Here is a 7,933-nt window from a genome sequence, read left to right as displayed (position 1 = left end):
TGTTTTCAAAAAAGATGAGCATGTGTGCTTGCCACGGCTTCTTAGGCTGCGCATGGTAACATTTCTTGCCCGGGAAACAATTTTTTTCAAAAATAATTCTTTTCTACTTCTATTATGAGGAACAATTTCTATGTAAAAAAACTCGTTTGGTAACTACACAAAATTTTTACTCTAGAAATAGAAAAAGAATAGAAATGCGTTTGGTAAAAAATAGTTTCTTTTTATATTTATTTGTTTTTTATTTTTTGCCGGTAGATATCGCCACCACCGCCGGCGCCGCCGCCGCCGCCGCACGTCGCCACCGCCGACCAACCGACCGACCGCCAGAGTTGGCGAGCACCGTGCCGCAACATGCGGTGGCGGCAACGCGCACGGCGGATCAACGTCGCGGCGATGGAGCTTGGTGGCCGGTCGGCAGTGGCGGCGGCGACCGTCGGCCGGCGGCAACATGCGGCGGTGGTCGGGCGCCTCCGTGACGGCGGTGGCAACGGCCCGGCCGGTGGCGGCTAAGCGGTGGCGGTGGCAACGGTCGGCCGGCGGCAACGGTCGGGCGACGGCGGCGGCAGTCAATGGCGGTTAGCAAGAGAAGAATAAAAGAAAAAAAAATTTACTTATTTCTTAAACTTGTTCCTGGGAACAAGAAGCAATTTTTTTTTACTTCTCATTTCTATTCCAAAACCATTCACGGGCTAACTTTTTGTTCCCGAGAATAAAAAACTAACTTGCCGTTATCAAACAGGTTTTTATTCTTTTTTTGTTATGGGGAAGAGAATAATAGAAATTGTTGGGCTAAGTAAGTTTACCATGCGCAGCCTTAGCAAGCTCCTCAGCAGTCATAATACCTCATTTTTTCTTTTCAGGAAACAGCTTCTTGCTTATTTTCCGGCCGCTGTTTGTTTCTAAAATACATGTGCGTACTCTTGAACGGCCCTATTACTGCATTCCACAGCACAAATCACGTGTGAGCGAAGTCGTAACGTGGTCGGCTAGTCATAACTATACCGAAGAAACACCGCATAATATCTCGGTGAGATTGAGCACTGTACAGTTACCACACTAATCAGGCCTCTTGATTATTGATTGATGGGATCTGGCTTTGTCAATGTATCTTCATCGTTCGAAGCGGGGACATTGTGTCGATGGATACCGGTCCAGATGAATTTTCCTGCTTCTGAGAAACTGTATGTTTGGAAAACGAAAGGAGGCCAGGGGGCAAGTTGCAAGAACTTTCTTGGTGAAGAGACCAGAGAACGCCTAGATGATTTCAAAGTCAGGCTTGGCATTAGAGAGGTATAATAGGCGTTTGGCGTCTGCTTGGACTTTTGGAAATGGAGATCTTTTCGTTTCCCTTTCTAACTAATATTCCGTTAATCGAAGTTTATGATTTCGATGTCCTTGTTATATCCAGAAGAAGTGAAAAACGAATTGCAAAATAGATGGTCGTAATTTTTCGGTTCTGATTTTTTTTTTTTAAAGTCAAAAGTAACTCATGTTGAAATTCGAAATTAGGAAGTAAATTGGCGTCTCGGCGTAACAAGGTTTTTTTTATAAAGGTTTCAAAATATTTTAAAAAAAAAAAATCAAAGTGCATGTGCCATAAGAGTTGAAAAAAGTCACTACAGATAAAATATAAGATCTAACAAAGAATAACATACGCATTTTTTTAATGTAATGAAAAAGAGAAAATTACGGTAATGCCCTTTTCGAAAGATTTAATTTCCTAGAAAATTCTAAACTTTAAGTTCAATTTCAATTCTATCTAGAACATTTTTTGCGTAGAAGAAATGATAAGCTTTTATTATGGTCCTAAATTCATCCCCAAATTAAAAAATCATCACTGATATTTTCAAAATCACAAACTTTTACAAGCGTCTGCATCCATCAACACTCTTACATTTGTATGGAACAACAATGGTCTCTAAATGTTGATAATTTTGAATATATCAATGGGCAATTTAGTTTACGTGGGACAAATTTGAGACTAGAACTAAAATTTATTATTTTTTTAGACAAAATAATTCAGAGCATAATCAAGATTATTTTAAAGTGGAGAGATTTTTAGGAAATTAAGCCATTTCAAAGAGGGATCTATTGCAGAGTCTCTTCATGTGGAAGAAAGTTCAATTTCGAGTTCACTTGTTTAGGCTTCACGATGTCAAAATGTTTGGTCAGTGTCCCTTTTCCTGTCTCCTCTTGGACAAACTCACCATAAATTATTAATTCTAAAAGTCACGTTCTTTTTTTTCTTGGTCTGAAACACGTTTACTCGTTCGCGGGTCTGAACACATGGGATTGGACGTCGGTTTAAAAAAAATAGACAAGAAAAGCTTAGAAATTAAATGAAATCCGTAAAAAAAAAAAAATTCATATGCTGAAATATATAGGAAGATTATGCTATAAACATTATTGATGGTAAAAACAATTTCTATATTGATCATTATTATAAGAGGCATTTCTTTCATTGGCGTGATTAAATTCAATTCTCAAATAATCAATTATTCCCTAATCGAAATATAGATGACATATGTTTAGATCCCGTCAACAACTACGAGAATAAAACTCTAATAAGACCCGATTTGAGTTATTTAGAGAATCCAGTTCCACATAGGAAAGGCAAAAGTGAGGCAAGATGTGTCTATACCATACATAAAGGCAAGAAATGGATTAATATTAAATATCATGTTGTCCAACAAATAAACATTATTCGAATTCATTTTGAAACTGAGGGCCCAAATGAGAAACTTAAATAGTAATTTTGTTCATCGACTCTCGTACAGACATAATGATTAAAATTTGCTAGGAAGTTAGAAAGTTAGCTAGGTCTTAAAGTCCAGATTTATGAGATGAATTGTCGTCGTCATCATCAACAAGTTCCGACACGTCCAATTCGAGTGGTAATTGGGGCCATGTCAAACCGACGACAACGAGTGGCATCATCTCTTGATTTGCTCGAAATGATTATAAGCTTCATCACAAAAACCCCAAGGTAGAATTTATTGCCCGTGTTCTGGAAATTACCGTGCCATCTTAACGATTTCACTGATGGTTTCGCATTAAATTTGACACAATTCCCGAGATAATAATTTAAGCTAGAGTCTACTTTAGTGCGACTGGCAATTATTAATAGTCAGCCAAATATTCACTCGCGCATATAAACACCCGAGAAGCCCTTAATTTCTTGTACATCACCATTATTATGCGATGGGACTTTGATGAACACTATCACGTTGCTGTACCGTACTCGATTTCTTGTGGGGGAGGAGAAATTACGCTTGGCACGGAGAGGATTGAATGTCATAAGCAACGGGGAAATTTTTTCGAAAAAGCCCTCAAGATAGGACATTTTTCCTTTCCTTTTCAAGAAACCTTCTTGCATAGGACAAGTCGAGAGAATGGGAGAGAGATCAAGACCAACACAATCCAAACTCGATAGAGACGAAGAGACGCGCACAACACGAGTGATACAAGGGCGGGATGGGCGGCGACAGAGCTAGCCAATAGGATGGCTTGGGGGCTCTTTGTTAGCGATTCAGGTTTAATCTAATCAGGAAAAATTTGGTCAAATACAATGTCTCCGGGAAAAAAACAAATGCCCTTGTCCATAGTGCGGCATACAGTGCGTAGCATGCTTCGGTCATGGTTGTGTTGCTAGTGAAATGGATGATCGATGTAGATGAAGTCATCAATTTCGGAGCTCCTTTAGAACAGATCCCACCTTCGAGGTTACTATGAAGATAACGCTTTATCCTTGAAATTTTTCCTATGCAAAATGATTGGTTAGAAACGGTAATACAAAGTATCTCATTCGAGTGCATTACTCAATCATTCTCGAACCCACGATATTCACCAGGACGGCAAGCTTAATCCCACGCGAACTGCTTACCACTCAGCAGGGTAAGAAAACGCACGCCGTGCCGTTTTCCATCACGCCGTCGAGTCGAGTGCAAACAATATCTCGTTCGGCTTCTGCCTTACCGGGGTTTCCCTAAAAGAGCTGATCATTTCCTTCGAACCACCGTGCAGAGTAATTAAAATGGAGGACAATCAATGCCAGATCGGTACAAGTTGAAGCCAAAACATTTCTCCACGCCATCACGCAGCCTCCCTCACGAGGAGGCCGATTTCGGTGCGCTCGCTGCCAAGAACCGTGACAACTCAGCCGCTGTCTTTCGCCCTGCGGTTGCTTGGAAGAAACGTCTGAATTCATGTATGCCTGGCGAGTCCGTACCGCGGTCGATCCAAGAGGTGAGCAGAAGACGAGAGAAGTACCACGGACGAGCAGGAGGCAGTAGGCCATTAAAGACTCATCAGTCATCATGAAGGAGCTCGAGTCCACCGCGTGAGAACACCATTAACTCGATCTTCTTAAATTGGCTTTTGAAAGCTCCTCGCCGATCTTCGACCCCACGATGGTTCCTACTACCCGCCGAAGACGCGCATGAACAAGCCGCTCGCGAAAGCAAGTGCTTGATTTGATCGAAGTCCCGTGGAACTTGGGGGGGTTTATTCACGGCATCGGGTCCGATATCGGATGGAGAAATGACGTGTCTTGTCGGAAGGAAGGTGAGGAAACCCTCGATCCTTCTCGTGTTTGGCTCTCTCGTCGAGCGATCCTTTCGAGGTATCGACCGGATGGTCAAAAGGAAGACTTGAAGGGTCGGGAGGATCGCCGGGCCTCGGTCGCGGGTGGCCAAACTTTGGATGTTGAATTTTACTTTCGCGTCTCCATTCAACTCAGAATTATGTGACATCTCACAGTCTTGCTCTTGCAATCACAAATCTCACTTCCTCGTTAAACAAAATCATTCATCTCGAATCTTTCTTAATATCACAGATAGATTATCCTTCAATAAATCACATTTATCGACAAATGACTTGATCTTAGGGATGAGTAGTTTCAGATTTCATCCAAGCTCAAAATCTATTTGTTAAAATAGATTCCCTAATTTTTGGAATTTGAAATTTACTACAACTCAAAGTCTATCTAAGTTCCACATATACTCTTAAATGAACGATTACAATTAGACGATCACTATTTACTACAACTCACTTATCACAATTCATATTTAAACAAACTAAAATAAATTAATAAAGTAAAAGTCTTGGTCATGAATTTTATCGAAAATGAAAGTTCAGCTTAGTGGTTTCAAATTACATACTCATCATTAGACGTCATGAATTACCACATAATTATGCGAAGATATAGAATATAAAAAGCACAAAAATTTGTTCATTGTTCCATATTCCAAGTTCTAGGTTCCCTTGTCGAAATAGATTTCTCAATTTTTGAAACTCGAAAAAAATGTAATCTTAGGGGTGATCACTTTCAGGTTTCATCTAAGCTCAAAATCTAGTCATTAAAACGGATTTCTTATTTTTTTTAAATCTAGAATCTACCATGCATATGTAGGAACCTGAAACTTACCCTATCATAAGTTTCAAAGTCTACTTAGTTCCACCTATACTCTTAATTGAACAATTACAGTTTACAACTCACTTATCACAATTCATATCTAGACAAACCAAAATAATGAAATATTAATAAAGTAAAAGTCATTGTCATGAATATTATCGGAAATAAAAGTTTAGATTAGTGGTTTTAGATCATATACTCATCATTAGATATTATGGAATACTGCATAATTATGCGAAGATATAGAACATAAAAAGCACAAAGATTTGTTCATTATTCCATATTCCAAGTTCTAGGTTACCCTCAATTTTTGGAACTCGAAATCTGTCCCATAAATGCTAAAATTTGGAATTGGACTGATATTCGATTTAGTTCCTAGTTTTATCCTAAAACCATGCTCGTCTCTATTCACCCCATGGTCCAACACTTGACTCAAAACATCGCTCTGACCACGTCCTCAAATGGAGTCGTTTCCCAGTTTTCATCAAATGACCAAGAACCCTAGCTCAAACTGCATCGAAATTCGAGCTTAAAGCTCACTTCGGACTGAATCAAGAAACGTCTGCGAACCTACCGACTGCAAGCAACCCTGGAATCACAAGGCACAGGCGCAAAACCGGTCGCATTTATCCCCCAGCACAGGCCAACTAACAGCACCGCACATGAACGCGGGCGCCGTTTCAAAATTTATGGCACGGTACAGCAACGCACCTAAACGGAGAAGGAACGGGGGTGGAGGACCCAAGATGCACATGACACTTCGCTCTCGGTGCAATCAAGGAGAACGGGACACCCCATTCCGCTGTTATTTTCATAAGAAACGATAGATTTTATGATGCTCGTGCGTGCGTGTCCATGCATGCAACGCTTCGTTTTCACCATTTTGAATCTGCTTTTAAAGCCTCGCGGCTCCCTTTCCATGTCGGATCCGTCGTGCAGAGGGGTCGGAGGAGGGAGAGAGAGAGAGAGAGAGAGAGCGCAACGGATGCCGACTCCTGTGGAGCTTTGCGGGCCCCCAGGCCCATGTAGTTTAAACCCTTAGGCCCACCAGATGGTTTTCCTTTTCTTTTTTCCTTTTCTTTTTTAATGCTTTTGGGTTTGTGTTTGGGGTGAAGACCTTGGCCTGTGCGCATGGCTCGGCCTCGAGTAATTTTGTATGCCGCGGTGGGTATTCGAATGATGGAAATCGTTCGACGCCTCGGTCGAGTTCTGGGGAGTTAGAATGATTTGGTCGAAAGCGCCGAGGATTCGTGGATCATGCAATGCTGTTGCTCCTCCATATACTGCCAATCCCAAATACATTTTCTGGTCAACAAGATCGGTGATTGCCTATCTGAATGTCGGGCGGCACCGCCGCTTGAGATGTGACAATCCCATGTGAAAAATCCTGTCTCGAGAGTACTCACGTCAAAATCACCGCTTCTTCGAGCTATCCAGATCATGAATTTCACTAAAATCTAGAGCTAGACTTATTAAAATGAGACCCATTTCTTAACCCATCATTTGATGGGCTGGACCATTTTATGGGTGGCTTATATTTAGTAAATGAGTTTAGACTGATAAAACCTAAAAAGCATTCATAACTTACTTACATTCAATATATCTTTATGACTCTCTTTCGCTTTCACTTAATCTTCCGCTTTCTTCACCTTAATTTAGATATGAGTTTTTCTAAATTTGATTAATAAGAGCCTGAAGTACTATCATTTTTTTTAGATGAACATCCGAAATGAATTTTATTTTATAGAAAGGCTTGAAATACTTTTATTTTCTTTCGTCGATGATTGGTCTCAGGTGATAACCAGCCACTAGAGAGGACTGGGTGATGGTCACCCTCACCCAATCTAGCGTCCACCCTTGCCCTGTGGTCGACAAGAGTCATCAGGCCCTCCTCGACACTCGCTAGAAATAAAAACTAAAGAAAAAAAAAAAAAAAAATTTAAAATCAAAATTATATCTCGAGGAAAATGCCCTTTGGGAGGTTATGTCCTTATTCAAAACTACTATAATCACTTAATGCCTATACTTGAAATAAGAATCATTTTAGACATTTTTTTTAAAGAAAATGATGAACTTTAGACTCTTAGCTAGAATTTTCCCTTAGATTGATTATAGAAGTATTTTAATAATATGGATCGGATCGAAAATGTGTTAACCATGAGACATTGGATTCATATTCCATCAAATCAAAATGGGTCAATTTGGTTGTTGAAACCCTAAACTAAATGTGCTTGACCCACCTAGTCGACAGGTCTAGCTAGAGTAAGGGAAGAATCTACGTGAACGGTTCGATCATGTGGAGGTACGGAGAGACCCAAATGTGGGTGAAGCGAGTCTGAGGTGGAGCAATTCCACATGGGGCGCAGGAGCTCTGTCGTTGAAACATCGCCGTGTGTCCCTGCTCTTTCTCTGGCTCGAGTCCAAACGATGGAGACCAGTCGAGGCGCGCGAAGTTCGCGGCAGTTCACGCGGCGCTAGTAAAGATACGGGACGGAGATGCGCTCCACATCGCACGTGAGA

Source organism: Eucalyptus grandis, chromosome 4 (assembly GCF_016545825.1).
Source record: "Eucalyptus grandis isolate ANBG69807.140 chromosome 4, ASM1654582v1, whole genome shotgun sequence".
In the NCBI taxonomy this organism is placed as follows: domain Eukaryota; kingdom Viridiplantae; phylum Streptophyta; class Magnoliopsida; order Myrtales; family Myrtaceae; genus Eucalyptus; species Eucalyptus grandis.
Note: the sequence above shows the minus strand (reverse complement) of the source record.